Source organism: Cavia porcellus, unplaced genomic scaffold, assembly GCF_034190915.1.
Source record: "Cavia porcellus strain 051 isolate PalLab524CR breed Dunkin Hartley unplaced genomic scaffold, mCavPor4.1 scaffold_15, whole genome shotgun sequence".
Taxonomy (NCBI): Eukaryota; Metazoa; Chordata; class Mammalia; order Rodentia; family Caviidae; genus Cavia; species Cavia porcellus.
The window spans coordinates 73,356,264-73,372,907 of record NW_026947498.1 but is presented as its reverse complement, the minus strand read 5'-3'; the positions used below and the strand labels follow the sequence as shown (position 1 = coordinate 73,372,907).

Sequence of the window (16,644 nt, the reverse complement as noted above, 5' to 3'; positions counted from 1 at the left end):
AAAGGAGAGAAGAAGAAACAAAAACAAAACACACACACACACAAACAAAAAAGAAATTTCTATGTGATATTGAATGTGCGGTTTTCTGATGGCATTTATAATTTTGGGACAATGCCCAAGTCAAGACATGTCCTTGCTTGAATGGATAAGAAAAATATGGTATTTTCATACAATGGAAAGCTACTCAACTATAAAGAAGGATAATCTTGAGGCTTTTATAGGTAAGTGGATGCATCTTGAGATCAGGTTCATGGATGAAATGGCCAGAGGCATATGGGTGAGCTTCATGTTATCTCTAGTGTAAAAAACTGAAGGAGTTACTGGGATCTAAAATGTACTACAGATATTATGAAAGACAACATCTAAAGAGGAAATGTGGTAACCATTGCTAATTTCCTATTATCTTGTTTTGAATTCCTGTATTGGCCTCATAGTTTTATTAGGTGTGGTTTGGTTTCATTCTGTCTTGTTCTGTTTGATGTTATTATGCCTCATGATATGGACAGCTATTTTGAAGAAAACAAGAGACATTATGGTAGCCACTGTGGATTTCTAATTATCTAGCTTAGAAGTCCTGCATTGCTTTCATTGTTCTGTTCTATTAGCATTATTCTGTTTAGTTTGGTTTGGTTTTATTCTCTTAAAAAAAATACATGTCCCTGATCACTCTGGATGATAAAGAAAGTAATCGGACTCCAGATCCGTGCTGGGTGCAGGCACCAGCACTCAGTGGGACTAGGGCAAGTGTGCCAGTGACAAGACTTTCAAGTCCAGAGCAACCCAGGTTGAGCCTGGCCTCTGGCCCTGGGAACAGGGCTTGTATTCTTTAGCTCAAACCCTGGAAGCGGGGAGGGTGGTATATTATCAGCCTCACCACATTTGCCTGCCTGCCCACAGCTGTCTGCCATGGCTGTCTCTCACACACTCACTGCGCAAACATACACGGGAAGCCCTAAAGCAAAGCCGTGCTGCAGCTGTCCTGAACCCTTCCCTGGAGTGATTTCTGATGAAGCGCTCTCTCCAGGAATACAGCAGGCACTTGGCCTGCAGTCACTCACCAGCTGTTGCCTTTCAATGAACTCAGCTAAGAGATCTGTAGGGAGAATGCCGGATTCTCCCGGCAGCTCATGGCACCCGCCTGTGCGCTGCTATGTTTTTCCCCTGAAGCCATTTGGAGTTTCCTATTTTCAGTTGTCTCTGTAGACTCAGTCTCCCTTTCCAGTAAGCCATGAGCCACGATCTGGGGAGAAATCTCAAATTGTCCCTCCCTTCTTCACACTGTGTTCTGTTTCTTCAGTTTCCCTACAGGTTTAATTTCCTTGTAAAATCCTTCCTGCTTCCTGGGGATCTACTTCAGTCTGGTTTTTTGCTTGTCCAAGTTATTTTCCAGTCTCTGGAATCCAGAACTCACAGAGGCTAAATTACTGTAATGATTGATACATTGCATCAATTTGAGATGTTTAGAAATTTAATGAAACAACTCAGCAGGGGTGGCAGGGTCCTCACTTTTTAAACACCTGAGACTGTCCAAGAAGAGGGCAAGAAGATGTGGGGTGATGCTACACCCACCCAAGGAGAGGAGCCTGCATACAGCATGAGGGAGGAAAAGAGGCTTGTTCCTTTCCTTTTACTCTTGCTGCTTCTGCTGTCTTCTGCTGCCTTGAAATGTTGCCCCTGTGCCATGCCACCCTGCCTTGGACTGAGCTGATTCTGAACCAAAACCTTCACAAATTGTGAACTAAATAAATCCTTCCCTGACTTTGGATGTCATGTATTTTGTCCCAGCAATGAGAGAAAAGTAACCAAGACAGAATTTGGTGCCAGAGAAGTGGGGTCATTGCTGTGACTGTACCTGACCATATGGTTCAGGAGCCTTTGGAAATGGCTCACGGGAAGAGTCTGTAATGGTGCAGAGATGTCACCCGAAAGAGTAGAGTTGCAATTGTCGTTGTCGCTCCTGGCCTGCAGGAAGAACACGCGACAGATTCTGACAGTGTGCAACCTTGCCTTTATTTGTCTCCACGTGGGCCCCGCGAGGCCTCCTCTCTGTCACCAGCCCTTTCTCGCCGGTGGACTTTCTCTATCTCTCTTTGTGCTTCCTCTCGTGGCGGGAAAGGCATTCACTTTTATAGGGCAACAGTAGCCAATCAGTTCAAAGCGCGCGATGCGGGCTGACTGGCTAACATCAGCTGTTGCTAGGCAGACTATCTTACAGAGCGGGTTGTTTAAGTCGCCAGCACAATCAGGGGGCAGGAAGCAGGCGCCAACTTGACTCACTCAATGGGAGGGGCAATCTAGCTCAGGCTCCGCCCCCACCCACAGGCCCTACGTCCGCCAAGTAAGGCGACCGGTGTCGGCCGCGGCTCCCAACATCTCCCCCTATTTTATTTACTTTGAATGAATGTATGCATCGCAGCCCGCCCTGGATCGAGTGCAGAGGCTTATGCCCTGTGTTGAGGCCCACCGTAGGCCCTTGGCTTGGACCCTGGTCGGCCGCCCCCGGGTCTGCCAAGGCCTTGAGACCCTCGTCCTTTTTCCAGGGCCAGGAGTGAACTGGACGGAACCTGGATGCACATAGGCATGCACTCATGCCCCTCCGTGTGATCCCCTCGGAGAGGCATCTAGATCTGGTCAGATTCTAGTAATCCAGCGGCTTTCGTGCGCCATGGGGTAGGGCCTGGCTTAGGTCGAGTCGTGCTGGGGAGGCACGCTCTTACCCGTCATCGACTCACCTACCCTGCTGTGTGGTGTCATTAGGGAAGGAATGCGGAAGACCCGCCACACCTAGACCCAGTCGTAGGCCAGTCGAGCGAGCCATGCGTAAGCCTGGGGGTCATTGTGCCCATCACGGGCTGCTGCCAGGGCCGCATGGGCAACCAGGCGTACTTGACGCCAGGCCGCCGCAAGGCGCCCATTAATAAATGATGTAACCCATCGGAGCAAGAATGGTCCTACAAGTAAGAACAGAAGCAAGGAGCACAGGGGACCTAGCAATGGTAAAACATAGGGGAGCAAGCCATTCCAGGCTCCCCAAAAAGGGATTGTCCTGCAGTTTTTTTTTTTTAGGGCTCATCTTGTTGTTGGGTCTGCGGTTGGCCTCTGGTGGAACAGGCCTGATCTTCAGTCGAGGGACTTGTCGCAACCTCTCTGGGACCCACAGTGGTTCTCGTCCCGATTCCTGCAGAAAAACACAAACCGCGCCTCGGTTCCAGCTAACCACCAGATCCGGGCCCATCCATTGTCATGCCATAGATAACCGCGCCTTTGGAGGCAGGCCTTGGCTTACTCCCTCTTTTTATTTTTTTTTTTTATTTTATTTATTTTTTTTTTTTTTGGTCTTTTTCGTTTTTTTTTTTTTTTGTTTTTTTTTTTTTGTTTTTTTTTTTTTTTTATCGGTGCCAGGGATCGAACTCGCGATTGCCTGCTTACAAGGCAGGCGCTTATGCTGCTAAGCTAAATCCCCAGCCCCCGTTTCCTCAACCGGCGTTTTTCTCAGCCTGCTCAGCAGAGTAGCCGCCCATGAAAATACCGTCCGCCCCGCGGCGCAGCGTCATAAGACGGCGGTCGCGACAGAGTGGAACGGGGCGTCACTTCCTGTGCCGGCTGAGAGAAGGGAGGGTTCCCTGTAGCGGCCTCTCGGCGGGGAGCCGCTTCTGGAAAAGAGCTCCAGGGCGGGGCGGATGGCTCTCTGTCTCCTCCCCGCCAGAGAGCGCTCAGGGGCCCTTTCTCCTCTCTCTGCTTTTCCCGGGCGGCGCACGCACACAATTCCAATTCACGGCGCAACTCGGCATAGGGGTTTTTGGCCTCTCGGCTTCCTGCCCCACCTTCTGGTTCCTCCTCGCTATCTAAGTCGGAGGACTCTAGAGCTTGGGTGTCCTCTATCTTTCCCTGGATTTTTTCCCCCTGGACAGATCCCTCCCGAGAGCATTCCGACTTTGCCTGCTCAAAAGCCTTGCGTGCATCTATGATTTCCGCGTCTCTAACTGCTGACGGGAACCCCTTCCCCTCCCCTTCAAGGCACGCATGTATCATTTCCCACAGGGGGCGAATAGCCTGCGAAATATCCCCTTCCAGTTCCGCCGAGGCGAGGTACCCGCCTAACTTCTCCCATGACGGCAGGTTTAAATGCCCCGTGGGTAAAAGCCAGGGAGCTACCCTATCTACCTCTGCTATGAATAGTTCCAGTGTTTTTTGACCTACCCTGAGGTCTCTAGCTTTTAAAAGCTTTCTAAGGGCCTTTACCAAGGGCCGCGCCTCCGCGCTCGGTAAATTACCCATCTCTAACCTCTAAGGGCTGTAACTCACCGCGTGTGACTTAAAGAACCCGTCACCTACGCGTGAGCCTGAGGGGAGTCTAAAAGCCCTGTAGGTGCGCGCCACCCAGAGCCCAGGCTTATCCCCACTCACCTGTCCGGCAGCACCACGCTGGAGCGTTGCACACCACCGCCGTGTCTCGGGGTTGATCAGTCCCCGTGCGGGTCACCAAATGTCGTTGTCGCTCCTGGCCTGCAGGAAGAACACGCGACAGATTCTGACAGTGTGCAACCTTGCCTTTATTTGTCTCCACGTGGGCCCCGCGAGGCCTCCTCTCTGTCACCAGCCCTTTCTCGCCGGTGGACTTTCTCTATCTCTCTTTGTGCTTCCTCTCGTGGCGGGAAAGGCATTCACTTTTATAGGGCAACAGTAGCCAATCAGTTCAAAGCGCGCGATGCGGGCTGACTGGCTAACATCAGCTGTTGCTAGGCAGACTATCTTACAGAGCGGGTTGTTTAAGTCGCCAGCACAATCAGGGGGCAGGAAGCAGGCGCCAACTTGACTCACTCAATGGGAGGGGCAATCTAGCTCAGGCTCCGCCCCCACCCACAGGCCCTACGTCCGCCAAGTAAGGCGACCGGTGTCGGCGGCTCCCAACAGCAATGCTCTGGCCTGATCTGTTTGGGAGATTCTTGTCAGAGCTCAAAAGACCAGACTTGGGAGATTCCTTCTGGAAGAACTGTGTTAGCTGTTGGACTCCAGATGGTCTGTGTTATGGCTTGGCAGAACTTTGTCTGCGTTTTACTCATGTCCAGAGACTTTGCTTGAGACTTAGATTAAGGGTGGAAGAGTGATTAATCTGACAGAAGAAATTGCAAGGCAGTTGAATGTTGAGGCTGTGATATGGCTATTATTGGAGGCTTTTAGCCAGATCTGTGTTGAGAATCAAGAGCAAAGAGCCTACCAGGATGATTTAAAATGTAAGTTGCACCATAAAGGAAGCTCCAGTAAAGCTGTGGACTGCAAAGATAGAGCTCAGGAGATTTCCAATTGCTGAGAAGAAACAGGAGAATATAAAAAATGGCCCAAGAGCACCACAAAAAGCAGCAAGTACCCACCCTTTGCAGCCTCGAAGTTGCAAAAGTGAAAGACTGCTCTAGAAGAAAATTGCAGAGCATCATGTTCCACAATGACAGTAGCATAGAAAGTTTACTCCACAGAATTAGATTCAGAGAGCCCAACAACCCAGGCATTTTCCCCTTGCAGCTAAGAGAGAGGAAAGCCTGGGTACCATCCATGTGGCACTGGTTTTAGGTGCATGCAGAACGCAAGAGTTATGGGGTTAAAAAGACTTCTGCCTCAATGTCGGAAGACCTGGGAGGCCAGGCAGTGTGCCCGGCAGAGGGCAGTGTGTGAAGCTGTGAGTGTGAACTGAATTTGTAGTGGAGACTACGAAAGTTTGGAAAAGCCAGGAATGTGGATTATCGTTGGAAAACTCCAAAGGGGAGAAAAGCAGACCTAAGAGAGAAGCTATGGGAGCCATAACCAACAGCACTGCCATGGAGGTGGAGTCACTTGGCCCTTTGGAGTTAGTTCATAACTTGCCATAGATTGCTTCAGATGCTGGACATAGAACTATAGGACTTAATATTTGCCCTACTAGATTTTGGACTTGCTTTGGTCCCAGTCCTTTATATGCCCATCTGTAACTCTTGGAATGGTAATGTTTATCTTGTGCCATTGCATGATGGAAATGTTTATCTTTGTTTTCATTAGTGTAGGTGCTTGCAGCTAAGAGTTTGCTTTACATCTCAGAGGAGACTTGAGACTTGAACTTTTCAGCAATCCTGAAACTGTCAGAACTTAAGCAACTCTTCGAGATGGACTAAATGTCTTTTGCATAAAGGGATGTACGTGAGTCTTTGGGGAAGCAAAGACAAAATATTTTGGTTCTAGTATAATATAATGTTGATAGATTTAATGCTGGTTGTTAAGGACTGTTAAACCTGTGTTACAATGTTCAAATTGTAAAATGATAAGAATAAGCATGCCTTTGTATCTGGAGATCCTTAAAGGAATGTGTCCAGTTATCACGTCTTAAAAATCTCTTTCCCCTTTCTTCTTCCTCCAGTCATGGCCTACAATATTTACCTGAATTGAGGTTACCAGATTACATAAAATATATCTTTATTATTCTTGTTTCCATTTTCCCCTCGACCTTGCTCCCAAGGTGTCCTTCCCTGTTCCACGAGGCCCATCTCCTGTCTTCTTCCATCCGTTCTCTTTGTTTACGCTTTGCCTTACTCGAATGAGAGATATCACTTAGTATTTAAGCTTGTGTGTCTGGCTTATTTCACTGTGCATTATACTTTTCACGTGCATCCATTTTCCCACAAAGGTCTCAAATTTATCCTTCTTTGTAGCCGAGTAGTATTCTATTATAGTATATAGATACTGCATTTTCTTTATCTAGTTGTCTTGATGGTATACAGGTTGTTTTCTGGATTTAGCTATTATAAATTGTGCAGCTATAAACACTGGTATGCATGTATCACTGCAGTATGATGTCTTAAACTTTTTGGGGAAGATCCCTAGAAGGGGGATAGCTGGGTCATATGCAATTCATAATTTCAGTTCTTTGAGAAATCTTCATACTTATGTCCATAATAGTTGTACTAGTTTACATTCCTACCAACAATAAAAGAGGGCTACATTTTTGCCACAGCCTCACTAACATGAAACAGCTCACGAGGCCAGTGTTGTGGGGAAGTTAGGCCACAGGTCCCTTGCTTCAGCCTGCAGAAAGGCTGAAGTAGAGCTAGATGCTTTCCCTGTTTTCTCCACTGTGTTGCAACCAATATCTAAAATACATAACATGATTCATTGCTATAAGGAAATAAAAACTTTTATTTTTCTCTTAACTTTACACCTAAACATTTTCAAATATGCAAATATACAAATTACAAAGGATAGTGGAAAGAATAACTTAGGTGACAGGTTTCCTATATTTATATGCCTTTAATACCACAACTAAACTCAGACACAGACTCGCCTTTTCTCTTGACACATTCTACACCAGTGTTGAGTAAGTCCTATGCTACTCAACATCCGAGCTGGCACACTGCTGCCCTGTTGGTATCACGTCTTAGTTTTGTTTCTCTCTCCACCGCGCTTACCTGCCCTCTAAAATGCATCACCTCTTTTTAATCCCAGAGAAAGAAAGAGGGAGAGGAGAGAAACAGGACATTCTTCTGGCTTGCATCTACCATTAATATATGGTGTGTGTTACAAAAATTAACTACTTTTCCGATGCTGGCCTATGAACCACAGGCCAGAATGAATCTCCACACTTACTACAGATTTTAAAAAGCATCTAAATTGGCTGCCAACATTTAACTACCAGGCGATTTCATATGAAAATGAAAACTTCCAGCTACTTAAAAAAATACACATACTTGCACCACATTAATGTGCCAAAATGGGACATGGGCTCCCCATTTGAGCAGAGCTCGGTCTCCACCTGCTACTCCACTTGTTTATGCTACTTTCCTGCCCTTTGAAGGCACCATGTTATAACCCCTCCACTGTCGATGTCCGCTCCCGGCCGGCAGGAAGGACACACGACACAGTCTGGTAGTGGACAACCTTTTCTTTTTATTTTCCTTCTCCGTACAGCCTGCCCTGGGTTCTCCCAGCTGAAGCCTCCTTTGGTCCGCTCTCCGCGGCTCCTCTTGTGCTTCAGTCTGCCCCGAAGCCTCTATCGGTCCGCTCTCCGCAGCTCCTTCTGGGCTTCTACTTCCGGGCTTCTACCTGGCTTCTTCTTCCTCCCAGGGGTGGCACCAGTATATATACGGGTACAGTGTCCAATCATGTTAAAGTAAGCAAGGCAAGCTGATTGGCTAACATCATCAGTTGCCAGGCAGACTATATTGTTGAGCGGGTTGTTTACGCGGTAAGCAGGAAACTAGCATATTCGATGGGAGGGGTAATCTACCTCAGGCCTCACTCTTTACTACAGGCCTCACGTCCGCCAAGTGAGGCGACCGGGCTCGGGGCTGCGGCTCCCAACATCTCCCCCTTTTTTATTTTTTATGAATGTGCGCATCGTAGCCCTTCCTGGACTGGGTGCAGAGGCTTATGCCCTATGCGTAGGCCCACCGTAGGTCCTTGGCTTAGACCCTGGTCGGCCGTCCCATGGTCTGCCAAGGCCCTGAGGCCCTCGTCCTTTTTCTAGGGCCAGGCACAAACTGGACGGAACCTGGATGCACACAAGCTTGCACTCATTTCCTCTCCGTAAAGAAATCCCCTCGGAGAGAAATTTAGACCTGGGCAGCATCTAACAGTCCAGCGGCTTACGTGCAGGATGGGGTAGGGCCTGGCTTAGGTCGAGTCGTGCTGGGGAGGCACGCTCTTACCCGTCATTGACTCATCTACCCTGCTGTGTATTGTCACCTTATGGAGGAGAATGAAGGATGCCCGCCATATCTAGACTCGGTCGTGGGCCAATCGAGCAAGCCATGCATATGCCTGAGGATCTTTTTGTCCATTTCGGGCTACCGCTATTTCTATTCATCTTGTTGGTTGGTCTGTGATGGATCTCCGGTAGGGCAGGTCTGATCTTTAGTCGAGGGCTTTGTTGTCCGTGTCAGTCTCTCCGGTATCCACAGTGGTTCTCGTCCCGGTTCCTGTGGGAAAACACAAACCGCGCCTCGGTTCCAGCTGACCACTGGATCCGGGCCCATCCATTGTCCTGTCAGGACATCTTTCCACTTCACCCACCCTTTATGGTTGGGGGAAGGGTTGCAGTGCTCCACAGCTGGGGAGCGATTATCATTATTTAAATTTAAAAAATTGTGTGTGAATAGTGCCATGGATAATCGTGCCTTTGGGGCCAGGCCTTGGCCTACTCCCCCTTTTTGTTTTTGTAAAATTTCTTTGAGGCTTCTATGAGCCCTCTCAATGATTCCTTGACCTTGGGGATTGTATGGGATACCATGTTTTAATTGAACCTCCATCATTTTGCAGAACTCATTGAAAGCTTTGCCTATATAGGCTGGTCCATTATCAGTTTTTAATATTTTTGGTTTGCCCCATGCGGCCCAAGCCGCCAGGCAATGATTGATCACATTAGACACTTTTTCACCTGTTTCTGCTGTTGCAAATATGACGCGAGAACAGGTGTCTGTGGAAACATGAACATATTTAAGAGTCCCAAACTCCTGTATATGTGTGATGTCCATCTGCCAAACATCACCAGGGATCAAACCTCGAGGGTTTACTCCCCCTTTTTGTTTTTTATTTTTTATTTTTTATTTTTATCTTTTTCGTTTTTTTTTTTTTTTTTTTTTTTTTTTTTTTTTTTTTTTTTTTTTTTTTTATTGGTACCAGGGATCGAACTAACAACTGCACACTTGCAAGGCAGGCGCTTAAGCCGCTGAGCTAAATCCCCAGCCCCTTTTTCCTCGACCGGCGTTTTTCTCAGCCTGCTCGGCAGAGTAGCCGCCCATGAAAATACCGTCTGCCTAGCGGCGCGACGTCATAAGACTGCGGTCGCGACAGAGTGAAACGGGGCGTCACTTCCTGTGCCGGCTGAGGGAAGGGAGGGTTTCCTGTGGCGGCCTCTCGGCGGGGAGCCGCTTTTAGAAAAGAGCTCCAGGGCGGAGCGGATGGCTCTCTATCTCCTCCCCGCCAGAGAGCGCCGGGGAACCGAGTCTGACCATCAGCGCGCCGACCCTCTCCCACAAGCATTCTCTTGTTCCACCCCCGGTCTCCCCGATTGGCGTTTCTCTCAGCCTGCTCTGCAGAGGACTCTGCATACCAGGCTCGCCAATCCAGGTAACCACCCGAGGGCAGACACGCCCCCGCCAGCTGAATCCAGTCCGCGGGGGTGAGGGGCCCAGAAGACGGATTCTCCAGCATGGCAATGGTGTAAGGCGCAGTCGGCCCAAAGGTTGTAACTGCATTTTTAAGTTCTCTAATCTGCTTTATCTCAAAAGGCTCCCATACATTGCGTCCCTGGCCTATAGCCACTTGTACAGGAAATATCCCATAGGGGTCACTATCCATCCCAGGTGGTGGATGTACCTCATGAAACAAGCGTCTCCCCTGCCAAAGCCACCTGTGAAAATACCGATCCGCCGGCGGCGGAGCATAAAACAACGGCCGTGATTGGGCGGAAAATGGGGGCCCGTGCATCACTTCCTGTTCTGGCGAAGAGGAAGGGAGCTCCCGGGCGGCCGCCCCGCGGCGAGGGATCGCCTCCGGAAACGGCCCCCAAGGTGGGGCGGAAGGCTTCGCCTCCCTCTCGCGCCGGGGCGCACTCAGGAGCTCTCTACTCCTCCGCAGACCAGGTTGAGCAGAGCGCAATTCGCGGGGCAACGCTGGAAAAGAACCCTGCGACTCCTTATTGAGCGACTTAGGCTCCTGACAGCTGGTCTCTTTGGCCTCCTTGCCATTCAACTTTCCCTCGTCCTCGGAGTCAGACGACTCCGAGGCTAGAGCCCCGTCCTCCTCCTTAGCATCCTTGTTCCCCTTGACGGACCCCTCTCGGGAGCTCCCTGACTGGGCCTGCTCAGATACCCTGCATACTTTTGTAAGCTCTTGAGAGCTTTCTCCACAACCACCCTCGCTCTTAGTGCCGCTACCTAGCATGTTTCCCATTTTTTAATATGTTACTCACCGCGTGAGGCCCAAAAATCCGCCACTTACGCGTGAGCCTGAGGGGAGTCTAAAAGCCCTGTAGGTGCGCGCCACCCAGAGCCCAGGCTTATCCCCAACTCACCTGTCTCGCAGCTCTGTACTGGAGCGTTGTCCACTTCCACGTCTCGGGGGTGATCAGTCCCCGGGCGGGCCTCCAAATGTCGATGTCCGCTCCCGGCCGGCAGGAAGGACACACGACACAGTCTGGTAGTGGACAACCTTTTCTTTTTATTTTCCTTCTCCGTACAGCCTGCCCTGGGTTCTCCCAGCTGAAGCCTCCTTTGGTCCGCTCTCCGCGGCTCCTCTTGTGCTTCAGTCTGCCCCGAAGCCTCTATCGGTCCGCTCTCCGCAGCTCCTTCTGGGCTTCTACTTCCGGGCTTCTACCTGGCTTCTTCTTCCTCCCAGGGGTGGCACCAGTATATATACGGGTACAGTGTCCAATCATGTTAAAGTAAGCAAGGCAAGCTGATTGGCTAACATCATCAGTTGCCAGGCAGACTATATTGTTGAGCGGGTTGTTTACGCGGTAAGCAGGAAACTAGCATATTCGATGGGAGGGGTAATCTACCTCAGGCCTCACTCTTTACTACAGGCCTCACGTCCGCCAAGTGAGGCGACCGGGCTCGGGGCTGCGGCTCCCAACACTCCACCAATGAATCTCCAGCTCTCGAGTACACCTATCCTGGGGCCTGAAACGATGTAGGTTATCAATAGGGATTGCTGGACTAGATAAATATTTTAACAACGAAGCCACCGTAACCGCCCTCCAAGACCAAGAGTAAATGGGTACTCTGAGTAACTACTTTGAAGATGACAATATGCAATGCATTAATTATTGTTAGGCTATTGTTTTGTTATGAAATCCACTTTTACCTTTTTCCCTCATGAAATAAAAAAAGAGTGTGTAGAAAAATTGCAGGACCATGCATAAGGCGCCAGAAGGGAGGTGGGAATTGGATCAGTGGCCGCGAGGACTGCGTTTCACCCCCAAAGTGTTAGCAAACCTAAGCAAACTGGCTGGGGTGTTGAAGGGGTTTTAGGTCAGCAGTCTGCCTTGAAATGGACCAGTTATGCAGCATTGCGGGTTTATGGGTCCTGTCCAGGTGCAGCGAACGGAGTAACGTTTTTACGTTACTCAGCCAGCAAGGACACGGGTTTCACTTCTGATCTACCTGCGCAGACCACTCCTACCTGCGCCACCCCACGGTGCTGAGGTGGTGCTTCTTTCTGAAAGAAGGGCTCCAGGGCTTTTCGCAAGGCTTCTCTGTTAAATGACAAATAAAGGGCTGCATCTGACCCTTGGCCCTATCGAGCCATCCTGACATCTTCCAGCGTCTGGAAAATGCACCCAGGCGGGCAGGGACAGCACACATCCCCATGCATGCCGTGCGCCCCTCGTTTAGCTGCGCTCAGGCCGCTCTGCAACAGCGAGCACCAGCTGCACGCACAGAAGCGCCACCGCAGGGAGCGCCCGGCTGGGGGCAGCGGCGAGCTCTGCGCTCTGCCTCGCGCGCCTGCAGCTCGGCTCCTGCAGGCTTAGCGCGCCGCCCAGCGGCTCTGGCGCCGCGCGCTCCTCTCTCACCTGCGGGGCCCAGTCCCAGTGGCTGGGGCTGCATCCACGGCTGCACAGCCCAGCGCAGCGCGGGGCCCAGCTCTCGCTGCTCTCGGACCCGTCCAGCGCGGGCAGGAGCGGAGGCCCTTGCTTTGCTCGGATGCACGGCGGGACCCCAGCCAGGGGCCGCCCAGGCCTGCACCGCAGTCTTGGCCGCCTGTCCTCCTGCGTGCCCGGTCGGGTGGCCTCCTGGGCTCAGCTCTGTTCCTAACCTCCCGGCTCCCTTGTTTGCATCCGGGCCTTTGGTTTTCCCAGTGTCCGGAACAAGCAGTGAGCCTCAAGGTCTAACATATATAGTATTTAAAGGTAAAAATAAAGATACAAGAAGACAAAGAAGTGCTCAGGAAGTGCTCTGAGGAGGAGCCGTGCACGCAGGATGGGCCGTTTGTATCTTCCCGTCTCAGATTCAGACCTTAGACGTCGTTCTGTGCGCGTGTCCCAGCCTGATTATTTAACAGCCTTCTAGGATGGACAGATTCTATCCTATGGACCAGCCTCCCTGCCCTGACCTGATCTCCTGCCTCCTGCTCTGACCCTCAGGAGTGAAGCAGGGCTAAAGCAGGCATGAGATAGGCATGTTCCCAGACAGGTGAGGACTTGCTACGATTCTGATACATGAAGCACTGTCAGCGTAGTTTCTCCTGAGGACAGCGCTTGTTAGCAACAGAAAGCTCCGCTTACTTCAAATGGTTACTTCCTCCTGCCCCTGCTTAAAACTGCATTTTTCTGTGCTGCTCACTGCATAAATTCACTTGAGAAATTCACAGAAGTGTGGGAGGCCTTCCCTGCTGGTTTTAACCTCAGAGAAGCGGAAACTCTTCCCTGCAGCTCTCTGGTTACATTTTAAACTCTCAGAGGTCACATTGGGCCTCCATAGATTTTTTGATTACTTTCCAGCTTGTAGTAGCCCAACCTGGCTTCCGTGCAGGTTTATTTCTGTGGTTTTCTGCTCAAGTGAAGTGTTATGTCTCTGTGTCACCTGTCTCTCTCACATTGGAGGACTTACCATGGAGCTTCGCCTCTCTGTGAGGTCTGACTGGCGGTTTTTTCAGCTTTTTACCTAAAATGGAAAAGGAACTTTATTGTAAGCTCCTTATGTGCCAGGCCACAAACCAGAAATCCTACCCCAAGATTTTGCTTGCTAGAATAATCTCAAATCTGGAAGAACTTTGAGACATCATCTGGTCCCGTCCTACAGGGGCTTTTAAAATTGCCCGAGAGCTGCCTCTGTACATAGGAAAATGCAACCTAACTTAATATATAAATTTCAACCTACAAAAGTATTTTTGTGACAAATAACGAACTTTCAGCCAGTCATAGCAGTGAGCGTCCAGTCAATCATAAACTCACTGCCTAAACACATCCATGCTGTAATCAGGCTATTTCTGTATACGACCTCCCTTTGTAGTCTATAAATTCCTCTGCCTATATTGCTGGGCAGAGCTCATGGGTGCTGCTCAATTTATCGTTTCTTTGTGCAAATACACTCTAAGTTCAATTTTTCTAAATTTATTTTTAATAGGATACTAGAGGGCAAACTGTCTCTTCCTCTATCTCACATATAAACACCTCCTTCCACTTTATGGACAGAGGACAGCAGGAGATTTTCCTGACACTTTTTTTGAGACAGGATCTTGCTTTGTAGTCCAGGCTAGCCCTGAACTTCTGGCAATCCTCCTGCCTCAGCCTCCCAAGTGCTAGGATTACAGATGTGTGAAACTATTATTGGCTTCCTGATATTTCTATGTGCAGAACACAGTCATTCTATTTTATAAAGTCCTAGTGGTTGGAAAACAGTTGTTATTCCCCTATCTGGTCTTAGTTTTTATCCTAAAACGAAGCCAAGCACAAAGAGAAGACAGTGAGAAACGCAAGGTATTGGTGTTCCCTGAAGGGCCAGAGCCAATCCCAGCCCTTCCCTGCAAGCATTCAGGGCAGCCGAGGTCACTAAAAGTCAGCAGACATGCTGGTGTTGGGCTTATCCTCCTAGACTGTTAACTTCAGAGTAGAGAGATCCCTGGACAGAGAGTGGGGTGATCTGGAGAGGGCTGAATAAATCTAAGTGCCGCCATTCTGAGCTGAACAGAGATCACATTAAACCTCACCCCAAACTGTTCTTGTATACCTGCTAAAAGTGTATAATCATGGGTCGATAAGTAACCATAGCTACAGCTCCCATCATTATTCAGCCCTGAGCTTAACAGGTAATCAAGGCCCAGTGACCATAGCTACAATCTATAATTCCCAATCATTGTTCAGCCCTGTTCTTGATAAATTGCAGCTCCTTGCATTTCTCAAGCCCCGTCACTGGTAGGGAGCCACAAGCACTTTGCACTGAACTCTCGCCCTCAAAAATACCATTGTGTGTTTTTCATTTCACAGTATGCCTAGGACCCTACAAAAGACCTTGTAGCTTGTACAAAAGCAGCTGGCCTGGTCTCTAGTCCCAAGAGCAGTCTTTTTAGGTTTATTTTTGATAAACCTGACCGGTTGAAATTGTACCTCTCTTTCTTCTTTTTTCCTAACATCGAGCCCCCAGAGTGGGCTGAAGTCAGGGAGATGACTCACTCCAGTATCTCCCATTTCTTCCTGTTGTAACCTACCTGACCGCTTTCTCTCTGTTTCTCTTTTATTTCTCCTCCCCTTATAAGGTCCAGCAGGTCATTTGCAGTTTCCTGCTAGCCCTTCACTTCACAATGGACTCTTGATTATTCTTCCCCCAGGTGCACTCAGGAAGTGTAGATCCCTGTGTAGACATGGTGTAGGGCCTGAGGTGCTGGGCTTTGCAGTGGATTTATGCAGACATGGCTGGGGGAACACCGGCCCAGTCTCTTGGTGAAACCTTCTCTGACATGACCGGGCCATGTTCACAAGAGGAACTCGGGGTGCCTACGCCATCTGTTTGGAGGGCACACCAAATGCAGCACTACAGACCCCTGGTCATACTATTTTCAGTTACTATGAGTTCCCAAATTTCTAAAGTTCTAGCATATACCCCTTTGGGTTGCTTCTAAAAAATCTTTTACCCCTCAATTAAAAAAAAGATATTCAGTCTAAATATTTTGTATTTTATTTTCTAACAGCTTGGCAGCTTGGCCTAGGTACAAGCTAGACAATGGCAGACAATGGCAAACAATGGCCTGAATTTGGCATAAATTTCCAAGTTCTTTGTGGTCTCAATAACTACCTGCAGGGAAATGGCATGTGGCAGGAGGTCCCTATGCCCAAATTTTTTCGGATTTCTGGTCACATTCCTCTCTTTGCCAAGCATTGTCTGCCCATCAATTACAACTGCTGGAGGAAAAACATCTTAATTCCTGAACTTTTTTTTTTTTTTTTACCGGTACCAGGGATCGAACTCACAACCACGCGCTTGCAAGGCAGGTGCTTATGCCACTGAGCTAAATCCCCAGCCCCAACATCTTAATTCCTTAGACACTGACATGACCCAGCTGATGACAGCCCAGGGTAAGAACCCAGCTGATAAAAACACAGCCCTTTTTATGTTCTGCCTAACAAAGGCCACGGCAAAATATACAAATTGTTCATATATTTATTTTCCATTTCTGTTTCTTCATCTGAGAAATACATATTCATCTCAGATGCCCAGTTTTTAAAAATTTTTTATTTTATTTAAAGAAAGAAAAGAGAGTTTGGGACCTTCGCTCGGCCCCAGACAGGGAATTTCACAACTTCCTGTTGCACTGGACCAGCTCAGTGAGTCTTGAACTGGCCTGCAAAGGTCTCACGGCTCCCTGCCAGGCTTGGCAGACTCTGGAGTTCTGGGCCTGCCAGTGCCATCGATTCCAGAGGCTGGGTGGCCTAAAGTGAGTGTTCCTGCACCGTTCCCCGAGTCCATCTAGTTTGGGATCCTCTCTTGGCTCCAAACAGGGAACTTCACAGCTTCCTGTTGCACTGGACCAGTTCGGTGGGTCTTTAGCCTGCCTGCCCCACTCCAAGCAACCCTCTCTCTATCCTGGGAACTGGGCAGCCAGGATCCCAGGAGCTGAGGGCATAAAAGAAGATTTCCAACAGGCCCTGGGGAAGCATTGGAATAACACTTGAAACACAGAAATATA

The 16,644-nt window shown here is 49.2% G+C and overlaps 1 long non-coding RNA gene across 1 annotated transcript; it reads right to left on the bottom strand.

The window, feature by feature from the left end:
• Positions 1 to 1,985: 1,985 nt before the first annotated feature.
• On the bottom strand, positions 1,986 to 4,912 carry LOC134470528 (uncharacterized). The gene is made up of 2 exons (XR_010039472.1): positions 4,408 to 4,912; positions 1,986 to 3,178 (listed from the first exon to the last, which is right to left on the bottom strand). It is a non-coding gene; the product is annotated as an uncharacterized LOC134470528 (long non-coding RNA).
• Between the last annotated feature and the right edge of the window lie 11,732 nt (positions 4,913 to 16,644).